This window comes from Solanum stenotomum, chromosome 5, assembly GCF_019186545.1.
Source record: "Solanum stenotomum isolate F172 chromosome 5, ASM1918654v1, whole genome shotgun sequence".
NCBI classification, from domain to species: Eukaryota; Viridiplantae; Streptophyta; class Magnoliopsida; order Solanales; family Solanaceae; genus Solanum; species Solanum stenotomum.
In genome coordinates this window covers 63,186,043-63,205,020 of record NC_064286.1, presented here as the reverse complement: position 1 = coordinate 63,205,020, position 18,978 = coordinate 63,186,043, and the positions used below count along the sequence as shown (strand labels likewise).

The following is an 18,978-nucleotide window of genomic DNA, read 5'->3' as shown; positions in this document are numbered from 1 at the left end:
TTATACAAAAAATTCTTTTCAAATTTATCAATACATGAATTTTCTTTAACAAATACATCTTTGGAAGAAAATGGGGGACCCCAAGCGATTGCTTTAGTGGCCTTATGGTCAAGACGGCCCTGCTTGTGATGAGTTATGACCATCCTAGACAATGAGATTTTGCATCTATAAGCTTTAAATATATGATCTGTCTTTGCTGGAGATATGAGCACGTCTTATGTGAATCGCCCGAGCTCATCTTATGCTTATTTGCAACTGATCACAAATTTGATTTTGTTTTGAATAATTCATAGGTATGGAGGCAGCTTATGGAACAGCGAAGAGTGGTGTTGGCGTTAATGGGAGTGATGAGGCCGGTGACAGGAGGTTGTAGTTTTGATTTTTTTAATACGTGTTGTCACCTGAGATGGGAAATCCAACACTGAAGGAACAAATGAAGGAGGTTTGTGGTATAGCTATGTGATGCATTCGTTCTATATCTGAGAGACCTGGTATCATGTTAATACCGTCAATTACACACTGAATAAAATTGTTCTTCTAAAAACCCAGACCAAAGAATCAGATTTTTAGACAAGTTGTGAGCATAGGTGATCCTTCATTGATCCTGCCAACTGAAAGTGTTAGGATCAATGATAGATTATCGTATGAGGAGATTCCTGTTCAGATTTTAGATCGGCAAGTCCGTAAGTTGAGAACGAAAGATGTAGCCTCAGTTAAAGTCCTTTGGAGGAACCAATTTGTTGAGGAAGCCACTTGGGAAGCCGAAGAGGACATGAAGAAGAGATACCCATATCTCTATGAATCCGGAGGAAATGTAGACCAAGGTACTAATTTCCTTCTTAGTGCTCTTTAAATTTTAGTGAGCCTGTTGTTGCTTGTTGTTGTTTGCATGAATTGCTTGATGGGTGTTTGAATTGATGTTCACCCTTAGCCTAGTAAGAGTAACCTCATTCGAGGACGAATGTTTCCAAGGGGGAGATATTGTAACATCCGACAATTTGAAATAACTTTGAAAAAGCTTGAAATTGGAAATAGTCATTTTTGGAAAAAAATGTGAAATTTCAAAATCTGGAAATTTGTCTAAGTATGGAAAATAATGAATTTTTGGCCAACTTTGAACAGTTATATTTCATAGCTCAGGATGATTTAGGTGTGGTTCCAGTCATGTTTGCAAAGTCCGTGGAATGATCTTTCCAACGCCATAGAGTTTGCTCGTTTCCGAGTTCGTATGAGCGAGTTATGCCCTTTGAAAGTTGGGCAGTTGGCAGGAAATCTGTCCGGAAATTTGTAAGGGTATTTTGGTTTTTTCCCTAGCTTTGTCTTTGGATATATATTAAGGTGTAAGACTTAATTGTGATCAGTTTTTCCCTTTTTAAAAAGAGTAAGGTTTAGGGTTCTTGAGAGAAAGGAGAAGAAGAAGCAAGATTTCGTCAAAAGATCATCATGGATATCGTCGGGGGTGATCCCTTTTAGGTATGTGAGTTCATAGTGTTGTGTTTGTTCTTTCCCCCACACACCAAGCTCGTTTAATTTCGAGAAAAGATTGTTTATGTCTGATTGAAGTTGTTGGTTGGAATTATTGAAGTTGTAGTTGTGTTGTGTTGTAGTTCTTGTTGGTTTGGTGTATGTTTCCGGGGTGTTTTTGAGTTGAAACTAGTGCATGTTAAGGGTTTTGATGATCCTAAGTGCTTGGGGGTTGAAGCTTTGAATATTGGAAGGTTTAGAGTTGGAGAAAAGGAGGAGAAAAGTCAAGTTTTCGGGGAAAAGGGCTGGGGCGTCGTGCCAGCCAGCGCGCCCCAAGAGGGACTCTGAGGTCCAGCCCCTGGGGCGTCGCCCCTACCAGAGCCTCAACTAGACCTCTCTGAAGTTTGAGGTCTGGCGCTCCGCGCCTTTTTCAGAGCGCCAAGAGTGCCAAGTTTTCCCATTCCTTCCCACTTTCTCATACATGTTCCTAGGTGTTGTACCTATGTTCCTTAGTTGTTTTCCATACCCCAAGGTACGTTTAAATGTCAAGAACTCGTCCATAACACGTGATCAAATACCTTGAATCCATGATTCCAATTCAAGGAGAGTAAGTTTCCAAATCGAGGGAAGTTAAGAGTTGAGTCTAGAAGTTCAAGAAGGAAGTCAAAGCAAGTCTTTAAAGCTTTCCAAGAGTCTTTGTTGAATGTTTTAACTTCATTTTAAGGCTCAAGTTTCAAGTTAAGTCAAGTTGCAAGTTAAGTCAAGAGTTTAAAGTTGAGTTCATTTCTCAAAAGTTATTAGGGAACTATGTATTCCCAAAGAAGTTTCCAAATGTTTTTACATTTGAGTAAGAAAGGAACTATGATTCCAAAGGAGCCTTTGGGCTAGTTTCAAGAAAAAGGAACATTGTTTCCAAGTGAGCCTTCGGGCAAAGTTTTGAGTAATTATCTCAAATAAAGAAAGATGTGTTTAAAACACTTATGAGCTAAGTATTTTTTGGAGTAGTCTTGAGCACCGAATTGGGGACACGAGTTCATATAAACTTAACTCTCCATAAGAACCATACGCCAACATGGGAGTTAACGGGTCATACTTTTTAGATGAACCCGTAAGATTAAGCTAGTGGATCCACTTAGTAAAGTTAGCTTCCTATATCATGGAAGGTATAAGATGGTCCTTGGGCAACGTGAGGTAAAACGTTGTATCGATCACCACTAGGGCTCATAGTGGTGATTGTCGGTTGAAAGAGTCTCCCACTAAAGTTATATTACTTTTATACAAGTAAAGTTGAGTTGTTATTGTTTTACCTTTAACAAGGTAAGCTATTTACACTATTTTACAAGCTTTATATATTGCATGTGTCGTATTGCTATATATATTGAGTTCAGTTATTCATGAGTTGAACAGAGCCAAGGTAAGAGTTCCTTTGTACTCTTTTCAAGCTTAAGTTGTGGTTTAGCTTTCCAGCTCGCATACTCGTACATTCAATGTACTGATGCCAGTTGGCCTGCATCTTATTGTGATGCAGACACAGGTACCCAGGGCCAGCATCCGGTTCGCCGTTGATCCAGTTGAGTACTTATGAGTCAATGGTGAGCCTCTTTGCATTCCGGAGGACTCGATCATTTTGTTCTCTTAGTTTTGCTTATTAGGATGTTTTGGGGTCTGTCCCAACATCCATCTCAGTATTATAGAGGCTTCATAGACAGTCAGTCAGTTGGTTTGGAGTCTCTCATCTATGTATATATGTAAATATTCTATTTTGAGACTCGAGTTGCCTTTTTGGCCAGATTTTATTTCAGTCAGGTGATTTTAAAATCTTGCATTGCATTGAGTTATTCCGCTGAGTTAAGAAAGCCAGGCCAAGGGTTCGCTTAGGGGCCAGCAATGGTCTTCGAGTGCCAGCCACGTCCAGGGTGTAGGCTCGGGGCGTGACAAACCCCCAACGAAATGAAGTACTTAAATTTAATAGCTGGGTTTATAAACCCCACAAAATGAAATAAAATTATTTGTCAATTTATTTTTTATGGAGGTTAAGGCCCCGCTATTTGTCCGCTGCAAATGGTTGTGGGGTTGCTTTAAAATTGCCACAAAGTAATAGTGACAGCCCTAATTGCGGGAGTTTCTAAAACCTCTGTAACAACAAATTATGGGGTTCTAAACCCCCACTATTTGTAATTTTGACTTTTTTGTAGTGATTCAAGAGCTATGACTAGTCTCGAAACAATTCACCCCTGCTGCGAGGAAATAAGAGCTTGTTTCCGTAGAGAAGAAGCTCTTAAGGTACAGAGAGGGCTTTCTCAAATAAATCTGTTGTTGCTCCGCTAAAAAGGCGTGGAGGCAAACCATTAAAAAGGATTCTTCATCACCATATTCTTAAGACGAATAGACCGACTCATTTTTCTCTTCACTGTTTAGTAAGAGATGCAGCTGCTAGATTTCCCGGAGGTGTTGGGACTAGAGATGATGTTTGTGTTTTGGCAAGGGACTCACCGTTCATCGTTGAGGCCATCTCCAGTTCACAACTTAACAATGATGTAAGGGGAGGGTTGGACCGTTTACACTATGAAGACGATCCATGTGTAAAATATGAGAGGGAAAAGTGTGGTGGACTTATCTACATGGAGATAGAAAGGTAGAAGATTTTGAAGATGATTCGACATAAACTCTGAAATGAATTTTGTAAACTAAAGATTTTGATCAAATACTTCACACTTTATAAAGATGACAAAAAACACTTCTGATGACATGCCGGACAAGGAAGTCATTCGTGCTTCAAAGATTCTAATGCAAATGGCCAACAACAGATCATGCACGTCATTCAATCTTGGTGAAAGGTTAGAGGAATATGCTTACCCTGAGTATGCTTTTGATCAGCTTTTGTGTTAGGTACTTCATTAGGATTAGTAAGGTAAGGCCTAGCCCCCCTTGCTTGTACTTGTCCCTATTGATATTTTTTATGTTTAATAAAAGACCGCTAGACACTATCTAGTGGTAAATTTGTTTTTTAAAAAAAAAAGATCAGCTTTTGTTTTCTTTTTCTTTTTTTCTCTCTTACCTTTTCTTTTTCTTTTGCCATTCGACCAAGTAAATATTTATATAGAATATGAATAAGGGCAGAAGATTCGTGGCATATTAGTTAGTACTGTCGTGAAGTAAAATAATAATATAGGCGACCTGTTGCAGTTGCTGGTCACGTTTTACTTGATGGCTACTACTTTTAAACTTTTATATAATTTTTTTTTATTTATATATGGAAATGGAAATGGAAATGCAGGGTGAGCAACTTAGAAAACACATTGATGCTACCTTAGGTAGTGGCAATTTAAGGGAAGCAGTGCGGCTACCCCCTCGGGAAGATCTTCATGAGTGACTCGCTATAAATAGTAAGAAATTTCATCATTAATTGCAAACTCTCAATTTTTATATATAGTTTCTTTATTTTGGCGCTTTCCTTATTTCAATGCCCAATATTTTGTTTTAGTACATCAAAAAAACTTGAAAGTAGTTGACTGATGTGTTTGCTTTGCAGAAAATATATATTTATTTTCAATAATAAGAAACACATGCAAATGGATACTTCAAGCTTAACCTCCTTTCTCATTTCTATAGTATTGTAGTCATTGTTGATCTTTTATTTGGATGTTTGCTTTTAAATTTTGCTAAAGCTGTTGACTTTTTCAACCAAGTGTACATATTGTATGGCACTTTAACTGAGTTCGGCACTCCATCAAGCTGTCTAACAATGTCGGCAGGATCAAAGTACGTCTCTCAATCTGTGATCCTACTTAATTATATGTTGTGAAATTGTCTAGCCAAGCATCTACTTAATCAAGTCCTCTTCATTGGTGGATTGAGCATGTAAATGAAATTCACTACTTGTTGTGCGAGTTATTAGTAACACTCACTACTTTTGGCATGCAAGTATGAATATCGATGGGCTGATGGAGTGAAAATAAACAAACCCATACAAGTTTCTACTCCAAAGTACGTGATTATCTAATGGATTGGATAGAGACTCGGCTAGATGATGAATAATCAATCTTTCCTCAAAAGAGACCGTCTGCACTATGAAGACGATCCGTGTGTAAAATAGGAGAGGGAAAGGCATCGGTGGACTTATCTACATGGAGATAGAAAGGTAGAAGATTTTGAAGATGATTCGACATAAACTCTGAAATGAATTTTGTAAACTAAAGATTTAAAGACTTTCAGCTCTAAATTTTAATCATGTCTCTGTATTGCTGCATCTTTCTGGTTATTTTTATGTTTAATATAAATATCATTAGTGCAAAAAAAGATGTGCTTGTTGATTTACTAATGCTTGTTAATTCCTAAAATCAAAACTTGAGAATTCACTAACTTCCTCAAAGGGCCACTCAGGTTGATACATGTTTTGATATTCTTTATTTGAGTCGAGGGTCTATCAGAAATAATATCTCTACCTTCAAAAGTTAGGGGAGAGCTGCGTACACACCAACCTCACTAGATCCTACATGACTGGTCACTCAAGTTGATTCCTGGGACCCCCTTCCATGTCTGGTTTTCGGTTCAAAAAGATGGGTTTTTTTTTCGGTTGAAGTTTTTTTTGTAGGAGATAAGATTTAAGTTGAGTGATTTTATTGATATAAATGTGAGATAAATGGATTTACTACACAATTTCATCAACTTGAGTGACGATTTGAGAAATTTACCCCATGGCTAGTGAATTTTCGTTTTGAGCTATCTTTTGCTGTTTTGCATGACCTTTACCACTATATAAACACTAGTCGAATCAAGCTCTGAGTACAGAGTTAGCAGCACCTGAAGCACTAATTTTCCTGGTTCATAAAGAAACAGGACAATGGAGTCACTCTGGACTTGTAAAATTTTGCAAAACTTGTATAGTTTTTGTCAGAACCTTAGTTTTTGCGAAGTAGCTATTGGAATAATGGTTGAGCTTAAGCTCCCCTTAGCTTTGTAATTTTATTCATAAATATAGAGGTTTCACCATCATACGGTCATAATTTTTTTTAAAAAAAATGGGGTCATGAATGATGCCTATTCCAATAGAAACAAGCCTGCGCTCTCAGCTAAAAACAGTTTTTAGCGTCAATAAGTATGTACAACAAAGAGTGCTAAACCCTTTGCCAACATTAGTTAATTGTCATTGATCCAATGTTGCTATAGTCTTTTGTGGCATTTACAAAGAGGGCTAAAATGTAATTCTTCCTCCTCCTCCTTTTTACCTTGAAATGAACAAAACTCTCTCTTCTTCTTCCTACATTCACCTTTGAAGCATCGATATAAATCATACCATCCATTAACAAGTTACTAGAGGTGAGATTTCTCATTATTTTCTTTGTTTTTCACTTTTGTTCGTCGCGTTTAAAGTTTTATCATGTGTTGAAGATCGATGATGATGATTCTTCATATATGTATTTAAGGGTTCAGTATTTATCCCATCCTAATTTTGTGTGTTCACTTTGATTAAGAATCTGATTGGAATTAATAATTTTTGTTGTTTAAAATCTCCCAACGAGTTATCCCAAATATTTTTCCACATATAATCAACCATTTTGTTAATATATCATGGAAACCGTTATTTGTTTTAGCTGTTGGATTGAAAATTAAATATTCATGCATATTTAAAAAAAAATTCCTAATATATAAATACATGATATTTTACCTAAAAATACCTAAAATTTACTTCCATCTCATCTCTATCAGTATATTTTGTTTAGAATTGACTGATTTTTAGTCTTTATCGGGATTGAATCAAAGTCTTTATTGAATTTCATCATTTTTTCAGTTCTACTTAAAAGTTTCTACTAGTACTCCAAAATATTTGTTTTTACACCAAAATCTCGGTCAAACACATATTTATAACAAATTAAATATTTTTCTTTTTAGATAAAGAAAAGTTTGACCTTCCAGAAGGTTGGTCAAACATGCTTTAACTTTTCGCTGCTTTAAAAAAAAGAAGACCATCTTCAAGGAAGAACATTGCTCAACTCAACAAAGGGACCTGATAGAGTGAATAAGAGTCTTTGTTGTACTTAGAGCTTTGTGTCTCATGTGCTTACATTGTAAATCTGATCCTAATCTATAAAGGATTCAGATCTTGTTTCAGTTTCTAAAAGTCTAAGTCATCTAGAGTTACGTGATTTAGTGGGCAACATTATTGTTGGTTAGTCAAAATCTAAATCGTCCAGAGAGTGGTGGTTTAATGGGCGGTGTGGTATCCGCTTAGAAAATTCTATATTAATCGGTGCGGGTTAGTATAGTGGGCAGTGTTGTATCTGCTCTGGCTCAACTAAGTGATAGGAGATATTACGTAGTGTGGAGATTAGCAGGCTAATCTCATTTTGTAAACTGGCTTTTACTTTTGCTTGGAGAAGATTAGTGGAAGCAATTTGAAAAGTTTTGTTGAGAACAGGTCGTGGTTTTACTCTCTTGAGCAAGAAGGTTTCCACGTAAAGTTGCTTATCAATCTTTACTTTCAGCATTTGTTCTTTACTGTCTAATATTGTAACTGTGTTGAGGACCTGGTCCCATCGATAGTCGTGGACGCATACATTCCAACAAGTGGTATCAGAGCTTGACTTTTCTATCTGGTTAACACCAAGAAAAGAAAATATCCTGAAGGAATGACTGCACCACTAAACAGGCAGAGAAGTCAGTCTTCCACAAGACCTCCTCTTCTTGATGGTCAGTTCTATAGACATTGGAAGATTCGGATGAGAGACTATCTCATGACTGAGGATATTGAAGTGTGGGACGTGATATGTGAAAGTCCTTATGTGCCAACTAAGGAAGTTATGTTTGGAGAGATAACAAGAGTCATTCCTAAAACTATAAAACAGTATAATGACTCTGACAAGCAACTAGTTTGGAAAAATCTCAAAGCAAGAAAGCTACTGATGTGTGGCCTTAGTGTAAATGAATACGATCTGATCTCATCTTGTGAATCAGCCAAGGAAATCTGGGATCTGTTGAGAACAACTTATGAGGGCACTGAGGAAATAAGGAAATCTAAGCTAGATCTCTTTATCACTCAGTTTGAAGGTTTCACCACGAAAGAAGGTGAACCCATTCATGAAATGCGCACCAGATTCTCCACCATTACAGATGAGCTTATGTTCCTTGAAGAACCAGTCCCTTTTGCCAAACAAGTCTCTAAGATACTAGAAATTCTTCCTAGATCTTGGACAAATGATTTTGTGACTGAAAATAAGACAAGAGAACCTGATGTAATGACGATGTATACATTATTTGAGCATCTTCAAGTTCATGAGATGCACAGAAAAGGGCAGGGTCTCTTTCTTAAGGGCAAAGACAAGAGGACATATCTGATTGATTAGGCCGATTAGAAGAAAGAAAATCATGACAAGGCTACCAGCTCAAGTGAAGTGTGTGGCAAGTGCGATCTACCAGGTCACTCCATTGGAAACTGTCCTATGCACAAAGCTGACCACATGGAATCTGTCAAGAATGAAGAAGGTAAAAACAAAGAGGGGGACCAGGTCCGTGACAAGCTAAGCAAAAGATAAGTTTTTTTTCTAGGCACTGAAGAAAGATGTGGCTGCAAGGGAAAATTCCTCAAGTGATTAAGATGATTCAGAGCACTCATGGGAAAGTCAGATGATGAGGATGCTGATGAAAAGGTAACCCTATCATATTTCAAGAAAAACTTGAATACCTTTTCTACCAGTAAATTGAGAAAGCTAGCTGTTGTATTACTTGATGTGATAAGTAAGCTAACAACTGAGGATGTTCTCGTAAACAATAGCCTAGACATCTCTCAAGATGGAAAAATTGCTTTAGTTCCCCAAATATCTGATAATGAAAATCAAATGGTTATTCTAAAAGCTGAAAATCTAGAACTGAAGGAAAAGATAAAGGGGGTAACTAATACAATTTTGAAAGGAAAAAGCGAGGCAAGCAGCTTGCAACTGGAGCTTGAAAATAAGCTGGATACTGCTGAAATGAAGATGAAAGTGGCTTTGGAAAGAAATTTTGAGTTGGAGAGGGACCTGGTCCGTGTAAAAGAGAAACTTAAAAACCCCTCAAATTGACCAATTCCTCTAAGATCCTTACAAATCTAATTGGTCAAGGAAACAACAGTAGAACAGGGTTGGGCTGTAAGAAGATAGATCCCCCGTACAATCCTCACAGCAAATCTGTTTCTGATGCTGATAATCTGTTGTGTGTGTATTGTGGTCGAGATGGACATCTTAGAAAGGATTGTCATGTTCTGAAAAATATGGAGAAAAATCATCAAACTATTCCCAACAAAGGAATAGACTGAAAAAGGGACCTAGTCCTGCTTATCGATCTAAGTTGAAGAAAACTGGTCTGCCTCACTGGACAAAAGACTTTCTTATCACTCTGTTATCTGCGTACTGGGAACTCCGTCTCAAATGGGTTCCCAAGGCTAACAAGTGATTTGCAATGCAAGTGAGAGGAAGTAGTAACAGTCAGTGGTGGTTCATGAATGGCGGATGCTCAAAACACGTGACTCAGAAAACTGAAAACTTCCTATCTCTCAAGACACTTCAATATGGAGGTGTCTCTTTTGGCAATGGCAAGAAATTGTACATTTTTTGGGTAGGTTGGACTTGAAAGTCCGTGGAACATTCTTGTGAAAGTTGTGTACTATGTCAATATGTTGAAGTACAATCTTCTAAATGTTTCACAAATTTGTGATGATAAAAAATGAAGTCAAGCTCTTATGAGATAATTGTGTTGTCACAAACTTGCTCTCTCGGGTGATGATCTTGACAGAAAAGAGATGCAAGAACATGTATATTGCGGATCTGAATACTGCTCGTGGTGACTGTCTAACTTGCCTCAATGCTCAAGGTAAGAATGCTGAGGTATGACACAAAAGACGTGCTCATGTGAGTGCTTCTCCACTGCACAAACTTTTGTCAAAGAACCTGGTCCTCGGTCTTCTCAAAATGAAATTTGCAGATGACAAATGTTGTGACGATGGTGTTGAAGAGAAGCAGATCAGACCATCTTTCAGGTGGTATAAGCAAACTTTTTATCTTTCAATGGACTTTCGAGCTGAAATGGTGAATAATACATGTTTTATGACCAAAATTATGATATTTGAGAAGTGTAATCTCAATGATGTTGAAAGATTACTTGTGGGATACTCTTCCTCCAGCAAGGCTTATCCGGTGTTTAAAAAAAAATGTGTGCATTGAAAAAGATGTGCATGTGATTTTTGATGAGTCTTGAAGAATTGAGAAGTAAGTTGCAAAACAAAGAAGATTCTGAGATGGAAGAGATGTTTCAGATTCAGAGAGATGATCTAAACAGTGAGCTTGCTGAAGAACATCATCCTCATGAATCCAGCAACCCCAAAGAAGTTGATGCAGATGATGAACCTGATGAAGGACCCGATCCGTTAGACAGTGTTGAACAAAAATGACTCATTTCAAACTGATAATGTGGATTCTGAAGGTGAGAATGAAGAAGCTGATCAAGCTCAGTTTAAAAGAAGAAAAGTATGACACTTGGTTCCCCAACAAGCTGATAAGTTATCCAAGTTCCTCCTCAAGAATAGCTTCAAAAGAGGTAAAATTGTCAAAAACCCTATTGTTGAAATCATAAGGAAATGAATTGCTGATTATTCAAGTACATATTGATGATGTCATCTTTGAAGCAAACTTTGAGGTGTTGTATGAAGAGTTTGTTACACTCATGACTAATGAGTTTTGAAGTGAACATAATGGAAGAATTAAATTTCTTCTTGGAGCTGTAGATCAAGCAAACCTCTAAAGGTATCCTCGGGTGTCAAGAAAAGTACATCAATGAGCTGCTCAAATGGCTTAAAATGCTTGAAGTCAAGACAATGTTAAAGAGGGGTAATGTTATAATTAAGTTTTGCAAAATAGAAGATCAAGTGGCTGACTTCTTCACTGAAGCCCTAAGCAAGGACCAGTTGTATACTTTCATAGGAAGATAGCTACAGAGAAGAAGATAGCACAACGTTCAAGGCAATTGATGTATGATCAAAGACAGGGACCTGGTACCAGTTCAGAGAAGTTGCTAAAAAAAGTTTCATGTTATGGATGCCTAGATAATTCATACTCCCATGGGCACTATCTTGAAGTTGGATGTTGATGAACCTAGTTCAAGGATTTCATTCTTGTACAAAGGAATCACATTTGAAGGCTGCTGAGAGAATCTTGAGACATTTGTAGATGACAGGGGACCCGGTTCTATTCTGACCATCAGGAGACATTTGATTTGGAGTACATGGTGATGCTTATTATGCTGGGTATTAAGTTGATGGAAAAAGTACCTCAGGACTGACTTATGATATAGGTTGATCTCTCACTCATGGGGAACTAAAATGCAAGATTCAGTTGCTCTTTCATCAACTGAGGCAGAGAATGTAGCAAATGCAACTTGATATGATCAATTCTTGTAAATCAAGCAGCAGCTTGAAGCTCTTAGAAGACCTGACTGAGATGATCAAACTGGAGTTGGGAATGCTGAAACCGGCTTAAATGGATCCTGCCTGAAGCAATCAACTCTCTCATGACTATGCAAAGGGAGCAGGTATCCTTGTTTTTCAGTTATGCATGTTTTAGGAAGTTCAGTCTTATACCTTTTGTAGGTATACACACATGGCAAAAGGGCAGAAGGAAAAGGGAGGTCAGGACAAATCTAGGCAATCACATTCAAACTATAGAGAGGGACCTGGTCCGTTCTCGAAGGTTAGCAATCTTAACATTGCAGTTTGAATTATGCATGAGAACCGTTGCAATTGCCACATGTCTGTCATTCAGGTATTTGACCGTTGTCCCATAATTTGAGTACCAAAATGATACTTTTTTTCTCTTCCTTTATACTCTATACTTCTTTTCAAATCCCCTTCCAAAATCAGAAATTTTCAAAACCTTCTTTTGTACTTTCTCAAAAAACACTTCGAATGTGTAAACCCTCTGTTCCTACTAGAGAATTTTCTGATGAAGATGTTTTTAAGTGTGAAGAGGGACCATGTCCTACAAGAAAAAATGAGATGGTGAGAAAGATGATGTTCAAAAAGGAAGAAGTTGATATTCTGAGAACTCAAGTATTCTGAATAAGAGGGTGTCTGATTCAAAAAATATATATATAAAATGAAATTCTCTTTTTGGTTCCTCAATTATTGATCTATTCATCTTGAAAGCCTTGAGTAAGTTTGATTTTATCAATCTTTTTGTTATGTGAAACTTAGGCTAGTGTTGGAAGCTATGAAAGTTGATCTTGCTAACAGGAATACTGAAATGGTTTGCCTAAAGGCTCCGCTTCTGAAACAGCACTATCCGAGGGACCAGGTTGAAGAAAGAAAAAAAAAACTGGCAGCGTTGAAGGTTCAACATGAAGCCTGGGCAGCAAAGCATGCTGAACTTCAAGAGAGATTCTGAAAAATCATGCTAAGGGATATGATATTCTAACTCTATTTTTTCAATCCCTTGCTTCTAAGTCATCCCCTTTCTTCCTAAACTCCCGTGTCAGTCCTCCTTGTTTTCTATCAAAACTCAGTGGGCAGTGTTTTGGTTCTCATTCGTAATAATATGTGCAATGCTTTGATTGCTGATCTTTTGTGTATGAATGAAAAAATGTCTTGTTTCTACTGACTTGTCTCATTACTTTATGCATTTTTACTCATGCTCAGTGTTGCCCAAGTAGCCATGAATTTGCTTGAACTGCCTTTCTGTCAACTTGGTTTACTGCTTTAACCCTTTTTTATGATGTCAAAAGGGGGAAAATTGTTAAGGTATGAGAGATCAATAATGTTAGTTACTTTGAGGAGGACCTGGTGCTACCGATAGGGGGAAGAAGGTGTTTGTCATCATAAAAAAAAAGGGGAAAATGCTATTTTGATGTTTTGATGATTTGATAAACTTCGGGGATGATGAAAATCCAGTTACCTAAAGAGCTCTTGTTGATAGGGGGAACAGGTGAATAAGTTTGTCATCATCAAAAAAGGAAAATGCTAGTTTGATGTTTTGATGATTTGACAAACTTCGGGGATGCTAAAACTCCAGTTACCCGAAGAGTTCTTGTTGATTGGGGGAACTGGTGAATAAGTATGTTATCATCAAAAAGGGGGAAAATGTTAGTTCGAAGCTGATATGAGATGTTAATTCAAAGTTGATGTAAAGTTTTGACTATTTAACAAACTTATCGATCTAACAAGGAACCATATCCTTGTTATTGGGACTGCTCACAGGGAAAAGAAGGAATAAACTTAGTGTGAGGAATATTTGTGTGTAATCATCAAAAAAGGGGAAAATGTTATATTCTAGGTGTTTTGATGATCCTCACAAATGCAGGGACCTGGTCCCTGACAGAGTGCTCTTGTCCAGATAAAATGGAGTACATCTGTAAAGTTGTCATGTCAGGTGGTAGGTGAAAAATGCAGTGTCCTACACCAATAGAAAGAGTGGATGGGATTGTATGTTTCAGTGTCTCACAAATGCAGGGACTTGGTCTCAGGCAGAGTTCTCTCGTCCAGATCTATAATGGGGTACATTTATAAAGCTGTCGTGTCAGAGGTTGGTGAGGCGTCAGCGTACTACACCAATCAAAATAGACGAGGGTGTTTGTCCAACGGGTAATAACTCTTTATGGTTAATATTTTCTACATGACAAACACTATATTAAATTCATTCATCCTAAGAAGGAAGTCAGCTAGCAAGCCTTTTGAAGAACCCACTGTTTTATTTGGAAAATGTATTTTGACTGGTTTAGAGTCGCCACTTAATTTTTTAAGAAAAATCAAGAAAACTATTTATTTTCAACAGATTAAAACAGGAATCTAGTGAAAATCTTAAAAGGGGTTCGGGGTTCCTATTAATATTCTAGGAAGGTTTTTAAGGCACCTAGAATATCCACTAATGTGGTTATCCGACAATTAATTATTTGGCTAAATTAACTGTAACTTAGTTTGAATTGCAAAATTAACTATTTAGGACCATTCTAAAGGAGAAAAAGGAAATGTTGACGTATTATCTAAGTGAGGTATTTTTGTACAATTATTTATTTATTTATTTCTTTTTCAAGTCGAGTAAAAGACGAATAATTTAGTTAAGGGATTAATTCAAATGGGTATCTTTTGGGGATTCGAATTGTTCAACCTTAGAATCAGCGGCAAACACTAACAAATAAATGAACACAATAAAGTAGAGAGGGAAAGAGAGTTAGGCCCAAATCCGNCAATTTTCACCTGTCCTAAGAACTAACAAGTAATAATAAGTAAAATGGCGAGGGCTTAGGCCCAATAATAACAAAATACAATTCCGAATAAATAAAGGTGGGTTTTTGACCCAATCTTTTTCAACTCCCGATTTGCTCCGCTTTTCTTTCAATTTTGAGACCTGTTCGTCGATTTTGATATCTAGCTGACTCGGATAAGAGGGGATATGGGCCTCCGTGGCCCAAAGGAAAATGCGAGGATAGAGTCCGTGAGGACCCCGGACAAATTTCACATGCAAACACGAAAATGAGAATCAATAAGTAAGAGTTATGAATAATATAGGAGAATTTATTATATTCTAATATTTACTACACTACCATATACTAATATTTATTACACTACTATATTCTAAAATTTATTATACTACCATATTCTAAAATCTATATACTACCGTAATCTAATATTCATATACTACCATACTTTAAAATTTATATACGACTATATTCTAAACAATTATATACTACAGTACTTTAACATTTATATACTACTATATTTTAAATCTATATATTGCCGTCCTAATGTTTATACTACCATATTTTAAATCTATAATTACCGTATTTTATTATTTACATACTACCATACTTTAATATTTATATACTACTATATTCTAAACAATTATATACTACCGTGATCTAACATTTATTTACTACTACATTTTAAATCTATATATTGCCGTGTCCTAATGTTTATACTACCATATTCTATTATTTGTTTACTACCGTATTTCAATGTTTTACATGCCACCATAGTTTAATATTTATATACTACTGCATTCTAAAATTGATATACTACCGTATAGATTTTAGCAAATAAATATAATCCCACATGATGAACATTTAAGAGTATAAGCCAATATTGCAGAGGTGATCATTTAATAACTAGGCCTGAATGAATGAATAGAAACATAACCTAATACTTCTCATAATCTATTAATACAAGACACGTCAATAATAATAAAATAAAATATTACTACCAAACATTTCAAGCCCAAATTGATGACATGAACAACTTAGGCTTCTCGTGAATGTATAGGCGGTGAAACAGAAGTTAAAAAAACAATAAAAATTTCCCTTATACTGGACTACAAAGGAGATTCAAATGACTATGCAAACAAATCCGGACTTCAACATATGCTCAACTCACCAGATTCACATTAAGTGAAACAAATATACAAATAAATGTGTAGGACTTAAAGGATGCACAAAATAGGACATACAAACAGATGCACTTCACTTGGTTGGGAATGGTGTTAAGTCGAATATTGATAAGTCAAATCTAATGATAAACGTTTCACACGATATAAGAATTAATTGCCTTAAAAAAAAAATTCTTATGCTCAAAACTAAAGCAAAATGCATCAAATTTTCACATGTATGGCAGTAAACATTTTAGTAACCTTTTCAAAGGTGACAAACTAAAAATAGAGAAAACTAAACTAAACAAGAGGCAATAAATTATCGGATGAAGATTTAAGCCGAGGTAAATACACGGTTCACAACAACTCGGAAGTTAGAACTAATGCAACAATAATCCGATTTAGATCTTTGATTAAGATAAAACATGAATAACTCAACAGCCAGCCAGAAATTCCAACATTAAGAGCAGTGAGCCATGAATATTCTTATTCAAACTAAGCCAGAACGAAGTCGGAGAAGACCCAATAGAGACGGGCTCATCACATGACATTCGGAATCGAACTAAAGCATAAACAAAGGAAGAGATATTACCTTTTGTCAGGCAGCGAACGGGACTATGCAAGCTGGAACAAACGGCGACTTTCACCACCGGAATACGACTTCGAGAACTCCGACGAACAAGACAGAGCGAGCGAGAACAAGAACTGAACAAGAGTCTAGATTCTCAATCTTTTTTGGCTTCGAGATATTATCTTAACTACTTATGTATAGCAGTAGCTGGAAATTTTAGTGCTTTCGGCTCTAAGGCTAATTGTTCCCAATATTTCTACCAACTTTTCTCAACTCTAAAATTTTTCCAACCCCCAAAACAGATGAGGAAGAGAGGTATATATAGAGGGAAATCTAGGGTTCACGATTTGGGAGGGAAAAGGCTGAAATTCGGACCCAATTCGAAAATCAAACCCTCAAAAATCTTACACCATTAAGGGGAAACAAGTTTTTTATGAAATCTCAACTCCATTCCGGAAAAGGAATGGAGGATGGACGGTTGGATCAATTCCCATCGTCCTTGGAGCTCGACGTGGCCTCATCCTACAACCTCAAGGACGAAAATAGCAGCTGGAAACACGAAAAAGCTGTACAAAAAATGTACCAGCCTGCTGAAGGAGACGTTGGGATTATACTTCCATCTATCGCCGTGTCCACTCCGTGAACTCGCCATCGCCTGAGGGATGTGAGGCGCGTGTGGCATCGGTGGTGTCGTTCACGCACCTACCGTTTGCTAGCCGTGTATTGCTCTGTTTTGGGAAATATTTGTTGTAGTTGACTCTACTGGTAGGTCTTCTTTGTTGAACAAGAAGTGGGCCGGGTTGGGAACATGGAATTGGGTTAAGTGATTTGTTTTGGGAATGTAAGAGTGGGCTGGACGGTTGTTGTTGCTGATTTTGGGCTTGCTGAAAGAAGAAGAAGAAGAGCAACAAGGGTATAGGGGTAATTGGTTTTTGTTGTATGTGTGCAATGTATATATTGTCGGTTATGGGCTGGTAGGAATTATAATATTGGGTTGGCTAGGAATTATTACGGTAGGCAATTTAAATTTAAGACTTAGCCAACTTGATCAAATTTAATAAATTTGGCTAATAATTAAATAAGACGAATTAATATTAATTAATTAACGAGCTTCTTAATCTTAACGAAATAAAATAATTAATTTAATTATAAACTAATTAATTGAACAATATAAACGACTAAATAACCAAATGTTTAAATAAAGCTAAAATCCTTTTGAGACAATTTTCGAACCTTCATAAAATATACTAATTAGACACATAATTATATAATAATTAACTTAATTATAAACTAACTAATTAACTCAAAATTGCAAACTATTAAATAACTAAACAAACTAACCAAATATTTAATTAAACAAAATATTTTGAGACGATTTTTGAATATTTATAAAGTTCAAAAGTATACACATATTTTTTTAAAATTATAAAAAGTGACAAACCATTTAAACCAACTTGAAAAATATTTTAAATTTTATAAAGTCAATTATTCTAAATCATTTGAAAATTAAGAAACTCAGAGATTAATTATTATCGGGGAGGGTCAAAATTGGGTGTCAACAACTGTCCCTCATTTTACTTGGATTGATGCCAAAAATTCGAGGAAAATGAAATTGACTAATCCAATTTTGACCGACCACTTCTCCATCTTTTGGAAAAGTAATTTGATACGGACTTCAAGAATTATGGCTGAACCTCAGAAATGGATTTCCTACATATCTCAGGCTATATGAGAATTGAGGCCACTTGTAGTTCGACGCTTGATTTAACGCATGATTTTGAAAGAATTCATAAGTTATTCCGATATCGAATTATGAAGAGATAGAAACACTTGGGAATAGGATTTAAGGGAGAATTTTGGAACACAACCGAGTTTTCAATAATGATCCCGCCTATATATCCTCAACTCAGGGAATCAGGCTGCTTGTAGTTCAACTTGATCGGTTGAAAGGAAATCTATTATGCTAGATACCTTTTGGTTCATGAAGAGTGACAAAATGAATAGAGTATGAAAAGGAGGCTTGCAACCTTTTAGCCATGAATGCGGAGCTCTTCACATCCACAAGTAAGAGCTTACACGGACATAATTTTCAAAGCTCTTAGTGTATTGTCATTCAGATTGGAAAGCTGCTTTCGGTAGAGACCCCAAAATTTCCGAATGTGAAACTGAAACCAACAAACCCAAAGATAAACCCACATGCCTTCTGATAGGGGTGTGGTTTGATTGTGGTGGAAGTCGCTCCTCTGCTCGCGTCCTAAGAGTTTGGCACTCCTCTTTGGACTGTGTCCCAGTTCACTGCTAAGAAAAAGTTCCACGTTGTGCCGCATCCCTTTTGATGTTGTTCGCGCCTGTGGTTTGTTTTTGGAGAATTCATCCTTTCGGATGCTCTCGACAAGGATTGAGATAAAACTTATTAGCATAAAAATGCAATTCAAATGGGAGACAGTGTCTTTTACCGTCTCGACACTTAATTGTTCTCCTTGAATATTTGACGTCAACTCTATCGGGTTTGACGTGAAGCAAATAAAGCTTGTATATCATATTTGCAATATGATCTTCAATGTA

General features: G+C 36.6%; 1 pseudogene; it reads left to right on the top strand.

Moving 5' to 3' along the window:
* The first annotated feature begins 295 nt into the window (after positions 1-295).
* On the top strand, positions 296-5,635 carry LOC125864250 (uncharacterized; annotated as a pseudogene).
* The last annotated feature ends 13,343 nt before the right edge of the window (positions 5,636-18,978 follow it).